Source organism: Pithys albifrons, chromosome 8, assembly GCF_047495875.1.
Source record: "Pithys albifrons albifrons isolate INPA30051 chromosome 8, PitAlb_v1, whole genome shotgun sequence".
Taxonomy (NCBI): Eukaryota; Metazoa; Chordata; class Aves; order Passeriformes; family Thamnophilidae; genus Pithys; species Pithys albifrons.
The window spans coordinates 9,024,565-9,046,907 of NC_092465.1; positions in this window are offsets into that span (position 1 = coordinate 9,024,565).

The window sequence follows — 22,343 nt, forward strand, 5'->3', positions numbered from 1 at the left end:
AAAAACACTTTAAACATGTGAAGACATAAACATGGATGGTGAATGTCCTACAGAGAACTTTGGAGAAAGCACCACTGAATTAACTTACAGTACATTTGTTAAACATGAGCAGCTCTAATAATGACATTTCATTTAACAATGCCCTTTGTCTTTTCAGTTCATCAGTTACCTATTTCAGTAATGAACTGCAGTCATACCATTCTGATTTTCTCCTAATGTAAAGGCTGAGATCACTTGCAGTGGAGCGTGATGCTATTATTCTGTTTGTGGCTTAGGAAAAAAGCTATAGAATATATCACAATTGTAATTGTCTAACAAATATTAAAGTCTGGGATCAGTAAGGATACCAATAACTTCGTTTAGCTTTTAATGGAAACAAGTAAAATTAATAGAAAAAAAAGACAGAAATGGTTGAAAATGCTCAGCATATCTATTTCATGAGCAGAGCAGTAAGTATTCAACTGGGAAAAAAATGAGCCACGCATTAAATGTTATTTTAATTTTTTATCAACAGTCCATGCATAGAACTTAACAGCAACGTTTTCAGTTAGGATGAATAATCTCAGTCACAAAAATAAAATGGAGTTGCCTGCCCTATTTAAGAAGGATTTTCTAAAGAACTAGAGGAAGTCAGATTAAGTGGGTAATATCCCACTTTGCACTATGTAAACACAAGACAGATAAAAAATATCATAGGACTACTTGATATGATTCATAAGTCTTACAAGGGGTAATGGAGCTTACTTTCACTCATTTGCCTACCTCTTTTTTGGGTTTCTTAGATTTCAAAAGCTTTTTCATTGCCTTTCCAGCTGTGAAAAAGACATTTTAACCAGGCTGCTGTTTTCACTTTTCTATTCACCATGATCCATTCAAAATATTTTCAGAGCTCACCAAAAACATTTAATTAGCAGAGAGTGGCGTCCAGCACTCCATAATCTTTTCCCAGCTGAACCAAATCTGCACAATTTACAATAGATCTTTGGAAAACTGCTTTTTACTGTGTGCTGCATCTATAGATCTCTCTCAATTACCCACAGTAAATTTAGGCATTGTACAAGAGCAAATTTTACAGTCCATGAAGAGATGAAGTGAAATCTAGATGAAATTCATTGTGACAGATTCTCAGTTAGTGCCCTGATGTGTCTGTATTACAGAAGATAGACATTCTATTAGCATGGAAGCTCCCATAATGGACTGTGAATCATTTCAGGTAATAGAGATGCCAACTGGAATGACTGAAAAGCACTATTGAATTCCATTAGAGCTCTTTGTTTTTAAATCAGTCATTTCTTTGTGAATATCCAACTATATACTTCTTGACCCTAGCTGAGAGTAATAATTGTGAACTAATATTACAAAACATTAATCTGAGTTACTGTTCAATTAATGTTTCTGTTTGAGGGTTATTTTTATGCTGCAAATGTGAAGGAAACTGTGGCTTGTACTACAAATATGTATTTGGACTTGAGCTAGTGGAGAATGCAATTTTCAGTTATATTTCTGTCTCCACTGTATTCAGTCTCATCTCATTAGCTGTAAAAAGAATCAGGTATTGGCTTTTCTTTTTCAAAGTCATCCTACCAGAATAAAATAACTATAATCAACAAATCTATAAAGATAAACATTTTTATAAGGGATGCCACAAATAGTCTTCCTTCATTTAGGTGCTTGGTTCATTATCAGCAAAATAACTAACACCATATCCTGTTACCCAAACAGCCCCACCTTATCTATCAATCATGTATGATTTATCAGACTTGATAATTGCTTGGATAATTAACATAGAATTTAGGTTTATTCAGTGTGCTGAAACCTCAGAAATGCCTGCGTAATTGCTATTTGTGTAGTAGATGAAGTTATGAATAATTCTTTTTCACATAAATATGAAGGCTGGGCTGCAGGCAGCACATATTTCCTCACGCACAGCCATTAATGCAGATATCATGTCATGCAAGTGCTATGGCATTGTCACATGTTAACTATATATATATAGTCAAAGTAATTAAAATACATATCCATTAAAATAAGGGGAAAACCTTTCCCTTTGTTTGTAAGGACTGCATGTTTCTTTCGTGAGAAAGTACAGAAGGAGAATGAAGGAAAATTAGTCTACTCAGTACAGCAGCAACTGGATTTGAATCTCTGTAATATTTGCACATAAATCCTTTGGGAAGCCTTTAAGGAGAGTAGGTTCTATATCTTCTGTCTACGATCATCTATTTTCACATCAGAATGAGCAACATTATCCTTATATACTAAAGTATCTGTGTCTACAGCTTGAAAATGAGCCTCTCCTTAATGTTGTAATGACAGGTGTAAGATTAACTTTGTTAGGTGTCTAGCCACTCATGCAAACTAAATTAAATTAATGGAACAAATTTCTCTCATAATTAAGATAAAAATTCATGTCAGCTGTAACCTTGCTGTACACTAATTATATACAAATGATTTATCATCTGCTTCGCCCAGAATATTAATCCTCAACTCATTGATAACTGCAAGCAGTGTTAAGAGATGAGAGTTGATTAACTATGACAGATTGGGCAACCACAGTACCAAGTGCCTGAACAACCAGTGAAACCAATAATATTCAAATAGCACTTCTTATTTAAAAATGCATTCCCATGGAAACAGATGCATGTTTAATGAGGGACACAGAGATTATTTCAATAACGACTGATATTGGAAGAGTGGGCAGAACTAATCAATAATAATTAAGCCCTTATCCTGGTAAAGATATGGTTCTGTAAAACAGGTTATGTACACATTAGTGAGGTACTAGATCAGGCCATGTTACACATAATGTCTTCATGAATTGATGTTGGTTATTTATTTTCCTATTGCAGCAGGCATCATGTAGTTTATAGATGTTAAAAAGCCAACAATCTAAACTTGGCTCCCACCAGCTCTAATAAAGAGAGGAAGAAGCTGATGGCACCAACAGTTAAAGTCAACTCCTGTGGTAATTATGGTTTTGGAATTTCTTTATGAAAATGTCATTCTACAAAAAAACAACTCGAAGAACACAAAATACCCCCAAACAACTCTTGGAGCATCATCTGTTAAACAGGACATTCATTTGTCTCTTGGAATATGACATTATATTTTTCCTTAAAATGAAAATTATTAAAATTAACTCATAAAACCTTAAAAACCTTTTTTTTACAGGTGGCATGTATTTGGGGGAAAGATTGTTAGTTAATAATGTGTAGTTTAATGAATTAAAAAAATACACAAAATTCCAGACATGCTGAAGAGTTTCAAGTTAGGGCTTGGGCTTTTTTAGTATTAATACTGTCTTCTCAGGACAGCTTTTTAAACTAATTGCTCATTGAGACTCCAAGAGTCCCTGTCAAAATGAAGAAAAAACCCAGTCTTGTACCTAGGCATTAATAAGGCACAACCAGCCAGCTGAACTAAGTAATATTGCTGTAAATTAATTACTTTCCTGAAAAGCTGGTGTGTCTGAAGATGAGTTGTGTGAAAAGGAAACTTAAATACTAATATGAAACTGTAGACAATTGCAAAATCAGCACAGAATGTGAACCTGTTATTCACACTCTTAAGGTGGGACGAGTCCTGTAGAACCCTCAGTGGTGCTGGCACAGGGATGTACATCCTGGTCTGCAGGGAATGTGGCCATGGCACAGCTCTGGATTTCCTGTAGCCAGACTGGTTCAATTCTGACATAAAGGAACAAAACCCAAGAAATTGGCTGCTATCCTGCAGTTGCTCAGTGCTGGAATGGCTTATTTTATATAGACAACACCAGCATTATGTCTTAAATGTGAAATTGAGCCCTTTGAATACCAGCCTGCCACAGGGATGGGCCTGACACACCAGATGGTGTGCTGCAGCTTTGTCAGTGCCTTGTGGTGACACTGCAGGCTGGTGCTGAGCAGACAAACCAGGCTGGTCTCTAGAAACACTCAGCATTCCTCAAGCTTGGGTTTCAGCTGCCAAGAGAACCAAAACATCAGAGCCCAGCCATCCCAGCACTGGCAGTCTCAACATGTGGATGACAGATCAGGAGCAGCTTTCTATTTGCCAATATAGACTTGGCCTCTCAAAGAATATTTGAATCACCAGCATAGGAAGCATATATTTCATAATAATGGTCATTTTCAGGCTCCCATCCCATGAGGGAGTTGGGGTTTTTTTATTTTTTTTCAGATTCTTTTACATTTGTCTTATGTGCTTCAAGAGAAATTAAAGTTTCACTTAAATGAAAAAGAAAATGTGAACTTTATGGGAAATAAAAATTCAAACATTCTTTTCTCTACATTTCTAGCTATTTCAGGGCTAATTGCCTTTGAATTTGTAAATGCAGTTAATGAGAAGAATCCTATGTATATGGAACTGAAGAGAATATATGCAGAGCAAGTCAAGTACTTGATATCCAATTTAACTTGGAGTTGGATAACAACTTTAAATAAGCAAAATGGCCTTAAGTTTTTTTCATCATTCTGTCCTTAGGGGAAACACATTTGCTACGAACCTAATCAACCACAGTACATCACAGATCCCCTGAGCCAATGCTAATGAATGAACAATCCTGTAGAGAGCAGAGATGGACCATCAGCACAGCAAGTTCCATGTGTCTGTTCTAGGAGAAGCTCAGCGTGGACATTTGGCAGTGATGGTGCCTAAATGCAGCCTTCAAGGAATGGCTAAAATGAGTCTAGACTGATTAATGCTACTCAGCTAATTGCTCAAGGTAGGAACTAGAAACCCACTGGTAGCCTTCATTATGACCAGTTAGAGTGGTAGCTGATAGACCTAAATTTTGCTCATACTGATACAAAAGTACACCACCTTCAACAGAGTTCTTCCAGTTTAATAGGCACAAGGAGAAGCAGATGCAAAATATGGATAGTTTTCTTGTACTAAATCTCTTCTTCACACTGAATTAGTAATACCTGGAAAATCTTCCACCCCTTCCCCTCAGAGTAAGAAGTGGGATTATGTGGCCCTCCCCAGCAGTATCACTTCTTTCTATTGATCAGGCTCTGCAAACAATGCAATTATTTCAGAGGAGAGTGCGGCAAGTCCTAGTTTTGCTATTGCCACTTATTACTGAGGGGCATCAAACTACCCAGCCATTTTCCTGCAGCCATCTTTAAAAAAGGCAATGATCTCAATGTGCTGCTAAGCTAATGAGGGCTGTGTGTGACAGAGCCATAGATACATTTTCTCACTAGCCTAATGAGCAAAGTGACAGACAGTGAAACAGTTCACACTTGAGTAATTTTCTAGTCATCAGCAACTGCAGTGTTCCTGGGAGCAGAAGCCAGAGAAGGGACAGAGAGATATACAATAAATACACACTGGCTCTATGGGCCAGAATAAGTTATCACTAGGATAGAGGTCTTGGGGCAAACTCCCTTAGGAAATTCAAACAAAAGAGTCAATTTAAGGCATCTCTACCAGTGCATTCAATTAAAATTAAATTTAAAACGTAGGATCAGCTGTTGGGCTGTTAGGCCACCTGCCCAAAGGAAGAAAAAAATTAGGGATGTAACGAACCTTTACTCCTGATATCTGCAAGCTGCTTGTGAATCACTGAACCTTCTTACAACTATCCATTCAGCATGAAGTCCAGTTTCCTTCTTTGTCTCCCACCCCAAGAAGAAGGAAACTAGCAGCAGATAGCTCATTATCCATATTGACAGCAAGTGTTTGCATGCCATCCTTCTTACATTTTTAATGTACTGGCAACTTCTTCCAGCGAAACTTATTTCTCAAGGGAATGTTACTATAAGCCAAGCCTTGGAACATCCACTGATACAGACTCCAGACTTCCAGATACCATAAGGAAATAGCAAAAGCCATTCAAAGCTATGCAGTTCTCCAGGCACTATGTTAGTGCACCAAGCACCTCCCACTGCCCTGACAGTCAGGTCTGGGAATGGAGAGGAGACAGAGCTAAGGTACAAGGGAAGGATCCCTTCCCAAAGATGACAAAACCAGCTGGTGCAAGGAGAAGCATTTCACTTGTCCATGGTGTGATTCAGGTCTCAAAGAGATGCCACATCAGCCCTCCTTATCCCTTCTTGATCCCTCTCCTTGAATATTGCAATTTTTACCAGTGATAAAATATTATGCCTGCCTCTCTTCCATCTTCTCTCAGATGAAGAGAAGAGACGGAGACATTTGGTGGTGCTGGGAGAAATAAAGCAGCAGCTGCACAGAGTTCACCTGTGAACCCCAGAACTGCCCCTTTGTGAACTGGCCTGGCTCTCTAAGCAGAAGGGATGTTAGGAAATGAAGGGTCTTGTGGTTCTTCACCTGGATCCTTCTGTGTTGACCCTTCCTGCCGTGTAAGGGAACCAACACGTGGGCAGAAGGACAAGTCCTGTCAGCATTCTAACTGTGCTGGAATTACTTCATAGAGAGCTATGGACACGCTTTAGAGGGGCAGCAATCAGATGTGGTGGAGCTCATACTGCCCTTCAGATGTGGGGCTGCTCTGCAGGCAGCAGTGACCACCATAGCTGCTTCTTTGACCTGCCCTGTGGGAGCTGGATGATGCCCAAAATGCATAAACTCATCTCCTGCTGCACCAGTCTCAGTTTCAATGTATGAGGCTGTCTAGGCAAGTACATGGGCTAGAGGGTGGACCAAAATATCTTCCAGTGATCTCAGCAGCAACAGATGAGCCCTTGTGCAGTTCAATCCTACCCTGCAAGAGCCTGCAAAGAGCACACAGCTCAGAATCTTCGACTGAGGGCAGAGCAGCTTTTGCACAGTGTTAATTAGCTAATTCTCACAATTACTCCACAAGTAATTTCTGCCCAGATTTTCAGGCTGGTGGAGAAGTGAAGGACTTGTCAGGAGTCACCAGAGGCACAGGTGCAGTTAGCCAGGAATCAGACTCAAAGTTCTGGGCTCTGGTCCTCAGCTCTGCCTGCTTGACCAAAAATCATTTATTCAAACTCACCATAAGTGTGGCTAAACTGTTGTTTTCTCTGCCATTTCTCCTTGCACGTGTGAAAAGTATTCCCTTTGGTTTATGACAGAAGGCCTGTGGTTCAGAAGGGGAATGGGCTCTGAGTCAGGTGCCTCTGTTCCTCTACAGCATCTCCTACTGCTTCCCTGGGTGACCCAAGGCAAGGTATTTAAACTCATTGTACCACACGTGTCATGTTGAAAGAACCCAAAATTACTTCCAAAATGTTGGGTCAGCTGGGGGTAAGCAAATAAATACTGGGAACTTTCAAAATTGGGGAATTCAGTGCTTATCTCTCACTGACTTTCATCTGGACTCAGCATTCAATTAGGCTATTTTAAAGACCCTTGTCCAGAAAAAGAAACTGGCATTTATGGGCACAGCACAAATATTAAAGTACTTTGACTAACTCTTCATGTGGAACTGCTCAATGCAATAAACTGGCCATGTTTTCCAGTATAAATAATCACTCATTTCTTGAAATCATAAATCATTCACCTTTTGAATTATCTTGGTGTCAGGGGATAAACTGTTAAATCTATATTTAGTATCTAACGCAAAGTCCTGGCTGGTGTTCGGAAATACTGCACACTCTTCAGCTGGGAGAACTTGTACTCAGATCCCTTGGATAAAAGTATTCAAATTTGAACATATATGCCTACATTTTAAAACTTCACCCAGCACTTAAGGGAACTGAAAATTAGTTAAAAGCTGAGTTCTGACCATTTTCAAAAATTACACAGTGGGATACATCATGGCTGAAGATGCATTTTAACTAATTTTTCATAAATGTCTTCCTTCTTTTAAAATTCTGTTCTTGTCCAGATATCCTGAAACACAATAGCTCTGGCCATAACAACTGCACCGGATCACCCAGTGGAGACAGGGAGTGAAGAGCTGGTCTTGGAGGGGAAACCAAGCTAGCTGTGACAGGACAATGGGACATCAGGATGGGACGGAGCCTGTGGTGGAGCCCTACAAAGGAGAGCTGTACTTCATGGTGGGAAATGACAGCCCACTGTGTAACCCTCGCCACCAACACAGTGGATTTGACAAGTCTGTGGACCAGTAATCGAACTGCAGCTCAGCTGATTTTAATACCTTGAACCATTCGAGTTTTTGCATAAAGGTCTGTCCTGGACTAGACATGGTGCAGCATTTTTAGAGGGCCCTTAGTGAAACTGTTCAACTCCCTGCATAGAGATGGACACACAGAATCTGCCAAAAAAATGTTCAGCCAACCAGGAAATGTCAAGAGAATTTTATACAGGAAAAAAGATTTGAAGAAACTCAGTGGTTAAGGGAATGTTCATTTTACTTTGTAATTCACCTTAACTGATCTTGTATGTGAACCAAAACCCCCAAGACAAGAAATGTGTGCAAAAGATATAAACCTGTGAAATGGTGGGACAAATAGTTTCTCCTCCTCTAGTAAAAAGAAACAGCAGCTACTTGGGAAAAGAACCCACGTGCCAAATCTGTAAATATGCTCTACCTCTTTTTATACTGCTGCTATAATTAATGTAAGAACCTTTAAAATTCCTATCTGATACTTACACTTGTTATAGCAACGTATTTAATTCCAGTGCTACATCCTTTAGCAGATTCTTTTACTTCATTCAAATTACTAATCGTTTAGATTCTCTCTGAAAGTCTTTCCTCCCTCGCTCCCCATGCATGCTTAACCTAATTAACTATAAATGAGAAAAAATGCTATTCACATAAAAAGAAAATGTTAACCTATAAATTATCCCATGCTCCCTCCTGAGGCTGACAACACCTCTCACAGAAAAGCTCAAATGTTGGTGCAGTATTCTTGGCTTCCCATCCAGCTTCTGCCACCCAATATCATTTTATACAACACATTACTCTGCCATTTTGTACATCTGGCAACATTTGCTGATACTAAGCCCTCTTCCCTGTTTTCAAGACTACATGAAGGAGGATTTCGAGGATGATTAATTGGAGAGAGAAAATCATTCCTTTACATTTCAAGGAACATTTGCAGAAGACTAATGGTCATTTATGGAAATATGGCCTCTTTATACCCATTAATGTCTTCCAGTGCTCCCTGTGGGTCATACAATTAACCACTGCTTTGTGTTTCTTTGCTGCCGCCATCCAATGTCCTCTCAGTTGCCATCATCAGTTGAAAATCTGCTTTGCCATTGCTAGATCAAAAGCCCACTCAGGTCTGTGCGACTGACATATCAAAGAGACAGGATCCTTGTTTTATACGTCTTCTCAAAATACAGTTACTTTGAGAGATTCTCAACTGCACTTTGCCTAATTCAACCCTGACAACCATTTCCAAATAAATCCAAATAAAAAGGAGAGAGAGAGACAATCCTTTATTTTTTCATTCTATTCTCATGCTTCTGTGACTTGGTTCATGCCGGTGGTGATGGAAAGGGCTTTGCTGTGCCTAGCAGAATATAATTCTGATGCATAGTTATAGCTCCAAAGTACTCTCATAACTTTTTGTTATTATCATTAGGGTTACCATTATTCAGAATTATAACACTCTCAATGAAACCCAACATAACAGACCCCAATCTGGGAACATGACAAACAATGAGCCCAGGTGCCAGGCCACATCATGGGCACCACCAGGGACGCTGGGCCCAGGCAGAGACCGGCAGAGGCATATCTGAGGGAAATGACCTCTCCATCACATTTTCCACGGTTCCCTGCTGTCTCTCCCTATCTCCCTGCCACTGCAGGGATTTGTGTCAGCGTTCTGAGGGCACTAATAGGCCTTTAATGGCCAAGGGATTAGTATTACTCAGTATGTTGCCTAGTTTTTTCCTCTTTTGCCAATGAAAGGAGACTGCCGTGACAACAACGCCCTCTTGCCAGGACATTTGTGTGCACTCTATTTTGGAACAGGCATCTCAGGCAACCAGCTCGTGGTTTAATTTACCACCAATTCCATTGCTCTGCTCACTGTTTGCCCCACACACTAACTGTGAGCTCTTAAATAGCTGCATGTTAAACTGGGAAGGGCATTGTGCTTACTAAGGAGCTAGGAAGTATGGGTTATCCATTGTGAATGGAAAACTTCTATTTCCTTTCAATAGCATTATCCTTTCCCATTTTGATTTAACAAAAGATTAAAAAAAGTACATGTATGTTGAATAAAAGGCACAGTGTTACCAAACTATCTATGTGTAAGTTGTATTACACTTGGTAATACAATCCATGTAATGCACCTGGAGTCAGGAAATGAGTTCTCAGTTGTTCCACATCTGTACAACAAGAATTTTTCTCTGTGGTGACCTGGAAATGAGGAAGATGGTTCTAAAGACTGAAGAAGACACTGACATTGTCATGTCTGCTCCCCTCCAAAGGGCTGCAGCCACATCCCTCGGTATCTCTACTGTATCCAGAGTTCAGGCACCATGAGAAAGCTGATGCTGTTTCAGACAATGTCCAAGTCATTCAGAGGACACTGCTCCCAGGCACATGTCACTTTCTCACGGAGATGGCTGATGCCAAGAACCTCTCCTTCCAGAGAGGCAGAAGAGCTACAGCCATCGGCCAGCATCAGGGATGCTTATCAGTTGGCATCTGTGGTTTGTTTGCTATCCCTGTAACTTGTTCCAGATATTTTATTAAGTGAAAAACATCAACACTAGTGGCTTTTTTTCCCCTTTATATCAAAAAAGGCATACCCAAGAACAGAAGAAAATGAGAAAAAAAGGAGAAATGAAGACAACACTGATAAAAACAAGGAGGAATGCTAGATCAAAAAACCCTAAGTTGAAGAAGAGACAAACTGCTTATCTGTTCATTCCCAAATCCCTGAAATTTTCCCCCTTTTGATGGTGCTTGATCACAAGCTGAGAAGAGACGGGTCTTCCAGCTGTGAGGAGACAGCCTCAGACCAAAACAGGAAAGAGAAGCATAACCTGCTTGCCATTCCTGAATACAGCAAAAGAAAAAGAAAAAAATCTCAGGAACAAACTGCTGGCATTTTGCTGTATAGCAAAGTCAAGACATAGATTTAATGAGTGTATGTGCATTATAAGAGCAGGAAACACTGTCATCATTATACAAATTACCTGAAATTTTTGTAAGTACACAATCCTGCTAAGATATCCTTATTAAAGATATGCATAAAATTCAGGAGAAGATAATGCCATCCAACCTTTCCCTACTTTAACATTGCCTCAGGATGATTTACAGCACTTAAGCAGAAAAATACAAAAGCCAGGCACAAACATTCACTCACATTTTTACCTACAGGAAGCACCGTGCTCTTTTCTGTGGTCACTCAAAAGACTGAATCAGCCCCACAGCACCTTGCAGACAGACTCACATCAATCCTGCCCGCTCTGCTCACTCCTCACAACCTCCCTCACAGTTATTACTTGCATTTTGTGTTCCCTGGGTTTCTCTGGTGCCAGATCCATGTCCTCTCTCCTGTCTTCCATCAGAGGCTGAACCTACTGCCCCAACCTCTTGCCAAGGGAGCACCAGCCAGTCCTACCCTTTTCCACAAATCCCTCATTCCAATGCCTGCACAAACCCCAAACACTTACGTTCCTGTTTGCTGCCAATAGCCCCTATCATCAATGGGTTTGCAGGAATACAACTGCTCAGAATTTTACCTAATTTGGCACTAATTATAGTCAAGGGGTAACTACAGGCACATTCACAGGAGGAGGGACAGTTTAAGGAGAAGAAATATAATTCAGTATGCTCTCAACTCTGTACACACACTTAGCTGAGCAGGGTTAACAAGAGCATCAGTCTGGTTCCCAAGCATACAAGAGGTAAATAGAAGCCATTTTTCATGTTTTATTCTGCAGGTACAGTTTTACCATGGCCCATTTTACAAGTGAGGTAAATGAGTCATAGAAAAAGCAAGTAGCTTGACCAAGGTTTTGCAGTAAGACATCGGCAACACAGAGAGAACACTGCAGGAGTTACTTTCTAGCCCACTTGATCTTCATGAGAAGAAAATCTTGCATTATTTTAATTACCATTATTCCTATGTAACAGCTACCCTGGTCTCCAGTGCCAGAAATTTTAGGCTAAGATGTGGCACAGCTCCACAATCAAACTTGAATTAATCCATCTTTAATCCCCGATTAGGTAAACACAGCAAGAAGAAAGCATCTGAGGGAAAAGAAACTTCTATCAGAAATAAAAATATTATTTGTAAGGCTAACATCCTGGATCGTCTTACAGTTGATAAGATTCAGTAAGCAGCAGTGAAAAAAATATTAGAAAGTCTATTAGGAGACACTGAGATGAATATTGTGTTCCAACCTTTGAAATCCAAGCTGTGCCCTAAGATTGTAACTATCTTTTTGCTCCAGAACAAAAAAAAAATTGAAAGGCATGACTATTAAGCAAGGATAAAGGTTGAGTCATAAGCAAATGACATGTTATAGATTTACCTACCAACAAGAAGCCAGCAGGGTTCAGGTCAGAGGTTAATGAAAGACATCCAAAGGTCATTCCGTGATTATGTGAGAGCATGAGTTTAATAGGGCACAGGGATGACAGACACTGACAGAAGATTTATACCAGAGGTGATGACATCGCTACGAATAGTGCTGATAAAAAGAGCCCCAATATCGGCCTGAGCAGAATGATGAATGGCGCACACGTCCGCTCCCACTTCTCATTATAAGCTCCTTCACTCATGGTGGCACTTAGCAGCGTTTATTTACTGTGGCTTGATGGTACTGAGCAGAAGCACAGTATATCTAATACTTTAAATGTAGACTTGCCATATAAAAATGAAACAAGATAAGATTAGACCATTGAATAATTGCCCAGCTTTCCTGCAGAGATTATATTCGCTAGTGCTAACATTATTTTTTTCCTAATGTTCTAGTGCCCAAACAACTCGAGTGAATTAATTTTCTAAGGCAGAAGGTCAAAAGAAAATAACTGATAAGCATTGTGCCTGCTATAGAATATCACTTTACAATATTCTCCCCTTCTCATTTATCAGATAGAGAATAAGAGATAATATAATGAAGGTATATAAACATATTTTTTGTCACACCATATTTAGTTTTAGTTGTCCCAAATGCTATTTGTCCTTGTGGCTATGGGTAGGAAAAGGATCAGAGAAGTCAGCAAAAAATGTCAATATTAAAAAAACAAAAAAAAACAAACAAAAAAACCCCAACCACAAAAAAAAATCAACAATAAACCTTAGCACCAAACCAAAGGAAAACTGAGACCTGATAAATAACATGCACTGCACCAAGAAACTCCTTTTCAGACTGTTATATATTTATCAAACCAATGGAGTGTGAATTTATGAATAAGTCTTATCATCTTTCAGGCAGCAGGCACAATAAAAATTAGAACTACAGAAAATTGTAGGTATTACAAAAGGTTATTTCTATCAATTCATGTGTATCTGTAGATGGGAATGCCGCAGAAGAAAGTTCTCTCTTTCCACTCATACCTTCATCCAGAGACAGAGCAGTACTCCATGATGTCATATTTAACATTTAGTTGGACGTGGAGCAACATAAATAAACACTTACTCAACCAAGAGGTGTTGTAAATAGTGCACATAATTTTAAGAGGTGGGGAGAAGTAACATTCTGAGCATACAGTATCATCCCTCTCCAAGTGCAGCAATTATTGCTACTTCCCAATACAATAAATCTACATTTTGTACTATATCCATCTTGTAGTACCTGAATGTCTCCCATGTAACTGAAAAGGGAGGCAGTCACAGAAATACACTGCCATGATATCTCTGTCATTATTGTTCATTGTGGTCCACATTGCAAGCACCAGTTTCACAGAGGTAATTTGGGTAAGCAAAGGCTTATTAAAACAGCAATATGCAGTCTAGTCCTAGAAACGCTGCATAATGTCACAATTATGCTACATCTTGTGCTCACACTTAGTGGAAAGATGCTGCCTGTCACAAAGAGACCCCACCTTCAGGAGGTAACAGGGGTCTGCAAGGCTGCACAAGAGGCAGGACATCCCTGAGTGTGAGGAATTTGTTTGCTGGAGCACTGGGTGCTTCCCTAATAAAGTTGTGATAGGTCTTCTGTCTCAGAAACAGCACACATGAAAATCCTGCTAGCTGATTGCTTGTGGCTGAGTTTTAAAAAGCCAATTTCTTGAAAGAGGGCCAATGCACCCAAGCTACACCCTCTATCCACTCTCTAATTAAGAATTCTGAAAGGGGAGGGAGGAGTAGTATTTCCAATACACTTTGGAATGCTCCTGCACCACAAAACAAATATGTGATAAACAGGACAAAAAAAAAACTACCTGAAATTTCAGAAAGAAAGAAGTATCTCCTGGGTTACCTTGAAAATCACATAATAATTCAGGTATCTAATACCTGAAGGGCATGTGAAGGTTCAGTAGATCCCCCAGGATAAGGGACTTCTGATGGACTTTAGAAAACCAGATGTATGTCAGGCAGAAGTTGCTGAAGTGTCACATCTAATTAATGGAGAGAGGAATTATAGTCACTTATACTTCTGCTTTACTAGGAGGAGTAAAAAAAAAAACAACAAGTGTAAGTAACACCACATCCCTGTGCAGCATATAAGACCTACGCAGTGTGTGAGCCAAACAGGAACATAAGTTGTACTGGCTTTGTAGCAGCTTCTGCAATATGGTAAACTCCAACCTGAGTGGAAGAAATATCTTTTGTTACCAAACCAGATACTCCATCAACTCACACACCAGATATGAGTCACAGGCTAGCCATTTTTCGCACTGATTCTCAGTCATCCCTTTCACCTATGCCCAGAGAAGATGGACTTAAATATATATACATTTTCATTTAAAGGACCTCCCTCAATTTTCCAGTGTTTTTCAAGTACTGCAGAATAATTTACCAAAAATATACTTAACCGACATTCCTCAATAGCAAGGAGCTTATTAATCTTTGGCATCTGGGTACCTATTTTCTCCTTTGGAAACAATAACGTAATCAGTTTTATCTAATGAGCCTTTACACTGGGCTAATTGCTAAAAATTAATAGAAATATATCAACAAGGCCATTAAAACAGTGTGTGTGTGTGTGTGGTATATTTAGATATATGAAAGCTGATGAAAAGGCAGGAGGCAGAATGGTTTTCCTTTAAAGCTCTCTAGTGATCAGTGACACGCTGTCATTCAGCATGTTTTATTGTCCACTTGAACCAAATGAATAGAACAGCCTAATGGAAGCCACAGTGTCCTGGATAGACAGTGCATTTGTTACCAAGGCAGAAAATAAAATGTTAGTAAAGCATCTGAAGCAGCTCTACACCAAATGAGGATGAGATTTCTTATTTATGAATAAGAAAAATAAAACTTGAACAACACCCCTTATTTATTATGCAGCAAAAGAGAAAGCCAGGGTGACTGAAATTCTGCATATAGAGCAAACAGAAAAGTTATCCATTTTCTAGCACAGCCACAAGAGACTAAGTTTCATCTGAAGCTACAGGATATAAGATCATTGCTGGTTATGAAGGTAAAATCACTTTTTCTGAAGCAGCAGAAATTCACTGATGACAAAACATTACTCATTTTGGCCCATGTTCTAGTTACAAGTACATCAAAATACTTCTAAAATCTCTAATAATATATAGCTAAAATCTCCTAACTCGAATAAAACATGATCTTTATTCTGCTGCACCACTAATGCTGGAAAATATTGATCTAAGAGTCAAGAAATTTCATAAGCAGATTATTCTCAAAAAGACTGGTGCATGAAATTCCCTTATTGTTTATAATATATTTGGCAACTGACATGCCTTTGGATTTATTTGGAACGGAAGATCTTCATATGGCTCTCATGAAGCACATATGAGAAAATGACCGTGAACTGCTGAGAAGCTTGTGCCCTTTCCCAAACTAATTATGTTATTTGGAGTCCAGCATCTGCCCTGGAGATCCACAAAACAAACTAATTATCAGATAATCTAATCTGCCGGATTTAGATCAAACCTCTAGAAAAACTGGTTGCTAATTATAGGTATCTGCATGTACATATGTGCGTATCTGTATGGACAGTATTTTTAGTTTAACACTATGAATTTAATTAATTCAGTTCTTGAAAAGCTTTCTTCCGAGAAAGGCCAGAGGAGAAAGTACTGTGACAACAGCCATAAATCCGCAGCAGAAGGTCTGCTGGGTAAGTAGCACAGGGCACAAGTTGTAATATTTTTCTGTATTTAAAGTACTTGTGTTCTCTTTGGGTACGTGTGTTTATCTTTATGCAAGTCCTGCCCTGCTCAGAGTACTTCAATTCCTGGGTAATGGAAATACAATCAGAAGCCTGAATCTCATCACCTTGTTTCATAAATGAATCACTGGAGCAAAAAGAAGAAAAAAACCTAAAAAAACCTACTAGGGGCAATCCAAACACAAACACAAACATAATACTGAGATTTCATTTGTTTCTGCAGCCTGAAGGCCAAATTCTTCACTGGGGTAAATTTACAATGCCAGCAGAAATTGACATCTGAAATTTGTAGCCTGGGATGAAGTGGCTCAGACAAAATCCAGGAGTCAGTTTAGGCTACTGGTGGTTCAGTGTTCCACATAAACGCATCTGGGCACATATTTTTCAGTACATGTGAAGTCCTGTGTACTTTGGCTCAACTTGTGCATGATAATTCTACTAAAAGAGATAGGAATAAAAAAAAGTCTTCCTCATTAAACCCTCTTAAATCTTCCTCATTAAACTTTAAAAATATGCAGAAGAGAATACAACTGATTCTCTTAACAGATCCATTTGCCATCACATTAAAATATAAGTTCAGAAGGTTCGTATCCCATGTTCTGGTTGTAACATCAAATCTTATACAACTTGGCTAAGCCCCTGCTTTCATCAGAAAAGGTCAAGTTGAAGCAGTAGCTCAGAAATCCAAGACAGCCTAACAACTATTTCCTGACACTAACTAGTGGGTCACTAGAGAAAAGAGATTATCTTTTCACAAAGATTACAGCCAAAACAGTAGAGTAATTATGAAGGAGGGAAAGCATTTTCGTTTTTTTGGCCTGAGAATTCTACAACACAAATTCCATTTAAATTATTTTATATTACCATAGAATCATAAAATGGTTTGGGTTGGAAGAGACTTTAAAAATCATGCTGTTCATCCTGCCATGGGCAGGGACACCTCCCACTAGACCAGGCTGGCTCAAAGCCCCATGCAACCTGGACAGTTATGTACTTCTGTCTTCCTTCTTTCTCCAGCACATGGCTCTCCAGTGTTGCCTCTGTGATCCTGAGACTTCAAAAAGAAAATATATAATAATGCTGACTCAGACAATTCTTGTGTTTTCATAGCTTCGGGGAGACTTACACGGAGTTGATTGCTAGTTACCACTCTATTTATCCCGGTGTTCCTTGCACAATTCAGTTGCCCAACACCAGACTTCACTTTTCTCTTGCCAAGCTGCAGCAGTGTCATGAATTTAGAGTGAGACTCAAGAGCACTTCTTTATCAGGCTCTGGCAACCCATTAATAACAGCATCAGGTAGAATCATAGAATCATAGAATCGAGTGGGTTGGAAAAGACCTCCGAGATCATCAAGTCCAACCCTTGGTCCAACTCCAGTCCGTTTACCAGATCATGGCACTCAGTGCCATGGCCAATCTCAGTTTAAAAACCTCCAAGGATGGGGAATCCACCCCCTCTCTGGGCAGGTCATCCCAATGCCTGATTACTCTCTCTGGAAAGAATTTTTTTATGATCTCCAACTTAAATTTCCCCTGGCAGAGCTTAAGCCCATCCCCCTTGTCCTATTGCTGACTGCCTGGGAGAAGAGACCAACCCCCATCTGGCTAGAATTTCCCTTCAGGTAGTTACAGACAGTGATGAGGTCACCTCTGAGCCTCCTCTTCTCCAGACTAAACACCCCCAGCTCCCTCAGCCTCTCCCCATAGGACTTATGCTCCAGTCCCTTCACCAGCCTTGTTGCTCTTCTCTGGACCCGCTCCAGCCCCTCAATATCTTTCCTGAACTGAGGGGCCCAGAACTGAACACAGTACTCAAGGTGTGGCCTCACCAATGCAGAGTACAGGGGAAAGATCACTTCCCTGGTCCTGCTAGCCATGCTATTTTTGATACAGGACAGGATACCATTGGCCTTCTTGGCCACCTGGGCACACGGTTGGCTCATGTTGAGCTTCCTGTCAATTAGTACCCCAAGGTCCCTTTTTGCATGGCTGCTCTCCAGCTATTCTGTGCCCAGCGTGTAGCGCTGCAGGGGGTTGTTGTGGCCAAAGAGTAGGACCTGGCACTTGGCTTTATTGAACTTCATCCCATTGGAATCAGCCCATCTCTCAAGTCTATCCAGATCCCTCTGTAGGGCCCTCCTGCCTTCCAGCAGATCGACACTCCCTCCCAACCTGGTGGCATCAGCAAATTTGCTGATGATGGTCTCAATCCCCTCATCTAAATCATCAATAAAGATGTTAATCAGGACAGGACCCAACACAGACCCCTGGGGAACACCACTAGTGACCGGCTGCCAGCTGGATGCAGCTCCATTCACCAGCACTCTCTGGGCCCGGCCATCCAGCCAGCTCCTCAGCCAGCAGAGAGTGCCTCTGTCCAAGCCATGGGCTACCAGCTTTTCCAGGAGTATATTATGGGAGACAGTGTCAAAGGCCTTGCTGAACTCCAGATAGACCACATCCATAGCTTTCCCCTCATCCACCAGGTGGGTCACCTGATCATAAAAGGAGATCAGGTTGGTCAGACAGGACCTGCCCCTCCTAAACTCATGCTGGCTGGGTCTAATCCCTTGTCCATCCTGAAGGTGCTGTGTGATTGCACTCAGGATGAACTGCTCCATAACCCTGCCAGGCACTGAGGTCAGGCTGACAGGCCTGTAGTTGCCAGGGTCAGCCTTACAGCCCGTTTTTGTGGTTGGGGTGACATTCGCCAACTTCCAATCATCTGAGACCTCCCCAGAGAGCCAGGACTGTTGGAAGATGATGGAGAGAGGCTTGGCAAGCTCTCCTGCCAGCTTCCTTATCACCCTGGGATGGATCCCATCTGGTCCCATAGACTTGTTAGGATCCAGCTGGCTCAGTAAGTCACTAACTATTTCCTCCTGGAATACAGGAGGATGTTTTATTGTTTGAAATTGTAGAGATTCTGAGACTAATTGCCCAGCCCAGGGTGTGTAAGGCTGTTTTAGATGCCCCAGAGTGGCTCTCCCCAGCCACAGACTCAGGAAGGTAAAGGTCTTGCAGGTGGCTGTCACATCCCCAGCTCCATGCAGGTGTCCTGGATTCCTCAAAGTGTTTCTTAGACAGACCATTAATCTATGTTTAGGCACCTGAATCACTTACTGACTGTCAAAAGCAACTATAGCTGATGGAATATACTTCATTAAAACTGCTTTTAATGGAAAATTGTGTTTCTAAGTGAGCTCTTGGTTCCTTTATTTCTGCATTTGCATCATGTGCTTTCTGAGGGAAAGGTCAAATTTGAGACATAGCTGAATGCTGCAAAATGGAAATATTTGTTGGAAATGAGAACTCATGGTATTTGAATTGTCACTGTAAATTTGCACATTTCCGTTGGCTAAGAGAAATAGACATTTTTCAGACTGCTCTGTAATGTGTCCTTCCCAGCACTGTCAATGCCAGCAGTGATTGCTGTCAGACAGAAGCACCTGAGACTGCTGCAACACAAACATTCCTCAACACTGACCCAGATAACCTATGCTGTTGAACAAATTACACAGGATAACATCATTATGCCCTTATTCTGAGGCCTAAGAGTTAGATGTCTATGAATTTTGACACCCTTTCCATTTCCAACAGGTGAAGGAAAAAAGTAGGTTTCTGCAGAGGACAATTTTTTAACTTAAAATAGATACAACATCAAATGAGCAAAAGGATCTCTCCATGTGTGCTGTTTCTTTCTACCACCTGCAGAGGAATCTGCTGCTCTCTTTGGACTGTAAACTCTGCAGAAGTAGCCTGGTTTGTAGAATCTTAGAATATCCTGACTTGGAAGAGACCCACAAGGATCACTGAATCCAACTCCTGGCCCTGCACAGGACAACCTCAAGAATCCCATGATGTGTCTGAGAGGTTCCCACTCTGTCTTTGTACAATGAAGGGCAAATTAGGACTGGGTTATTGTCCTATCTCAAAATAATTTATAATTAGTTGCTGATATTCTTTATAGGCATAGGTATAAAGTCTGTATCTCTACAAATATAATGTCAACTGAAATAAATTCAGTCAACAGTATTGCCAAATGCAATTGGTGTTGAGATTACCTGCTAATCACTACATGGTAAGCCTTGGGATAGTGGGCAGAAGCTTTCAAATGCAGTTGCTAACATCTTTTCCTTCCTTGTGGATCTGAGAGGCTGCAAAGGGAATGAAGGAGAAAGAAGGATCTCGTGACAGCAGAGAAGTTGTTAACCTTAAACTTAAATAAAATAATTTTCATTCTAACTTCAAGGACATATATTTAAAATATTTTCAATTGAGTTCAGAAAATATTTTAATTTCTCATGCAAGGTTACTTTCCTTCTCAGACACTGCAGGTTTTCTGGTTGCGTTTTTTACACCATTTTTATCATCCACTCATCCGTCTATTTTTAGCTTGATTTGACATGAATTTCCTCCCTGCCCTTTTTGCATATACTTACTCATCTGCACTGACCTTATTTTGACTCTCAGCAAGTGACACACTTATGATAGATGCCCATACACCCAGGGCTAGAATGCATTCAGATACATTCTCCATGTCTCCAGGCTCCATACAGTCCTTGCTTCTCACTAGAATTTACCACTGAAAAAAATACACCCACTGAAGCTCAGTGTCCAGCTATTTTCTGTCCTTTGAATCTATAGATGTTGTATGGTGATTTAATTTCTAAATCCCATATTTAGATGTACTCTAGAGTGATGATGACTACCTTGCATTTCCAGTATCTTATTTAAATGTCATAGTCCTTCAGCGCTACAGCTGTTTGTGCCTCGTGATGCAATGTGGTTATCTTGGCAAACTACTGACTGGGTTGGAGTCCATATCTCAGAAACCACAGCCATGGCTGGCAGTGTTTACTCCCTAGGTAACTATTTTAGCAAGTACTGAATGATTATGGAAACTAGATCAGGGCTGAACCACGCTGGCAGAGCAACATGGGAAAACCCAGACTGCCTTAGTTCATGCAGCACCTTTCAGTACATAAATAAAGGGCTTTAGCCTCTGGAGCTGACAACCCAGCACCTTTTGCAAGTGGCTAAATAAATAAACAAAACCGCTTTTGATTTCAGCTTTAAAGTTGTATATCTTATTGCTAACCTGAGATAAGCACAAGCCCTTTTCACATGTAAGAATGCACGTGATCTGATGGTTTCACATTGCTGCTGTCTCTTTTTCCTTTCCTCTCTAAAATGCCAGCGCTATTGGAAAATCAATTTTATAGAACTTGTCCACTACTTGTGATGCTCTTGCCAAGACCCCAGTCTAGTTCACAGCATGCTGCCTCTCTGTGCCTAACGAGCTCCCTGTGAGCTGCAGGACTTGTCAGCAGTACTGATCTCTGCCTCTGACCAGCTGTATGCTAACCCAGGCTTCTGCTATGCCTCCTTCTGCACGTAGTAAAAGACAAGACAGCATCCCCAGCTGGTGAGAGAAAACACATTTATGGAAAATGTGCTCAGTTCTTTAATTCTTCATTTTGGCCTTCCAGAAGCCTTCTGTATGCATGAAAAACTTCTAAGAAGGCTTTGAAAGAGAATTATATTCCTGAAGAATAATTTAAAGAAAAATCTCTTGTTTACTTTTTTTTTTTTTTACAATACCAGCTAGAGGCCTGAAATAACAGCAGTACTTAACATAGTTGTCTGAGATGTGAAATGAAGAAGGGACAGGCATTCCTTGTTGGAAAAGTGCTGTTGGTCATTGACAATGCTTCAGCACAGGTCACAAACAGGCTTCTGCAGAATTCCTGCTACAGGGATGCCACAGATACTTAGGATCTGCAGACTGTGCTTGGAGAGCCTGTCCTGAGTTAAGCTGGCAAAATGCCAACTGCCCAATACACAGTCAAGAGCTCTACAGACATTCACTCATATACCTAACAGGAAGAAAAGCCTGGCTTGTCCCTGGGAACAAGGCTCCTATCCTGATGGTCTTACACTGAATGCACTTTGTGGTTGCCCCACCACTCAAGCAGCTCAACGGGAATTACTGAGAATAAAAAGACTTTGTTTATGTGTGATAAAAAAAAAAAAAGTTGAATCATTTGAAAATTCATTTGTTGCTCATCTAAACCACAGTGGGTTTCTACTGCTGCAGGTGTCTCCCTTTTCCATTCTTAATATGTCTATTATAGACTCATGTACTCCCCTCTGAGTTTCTACATGTTTGGTGACACTGTTGTTCACAACATACCAGCACAAA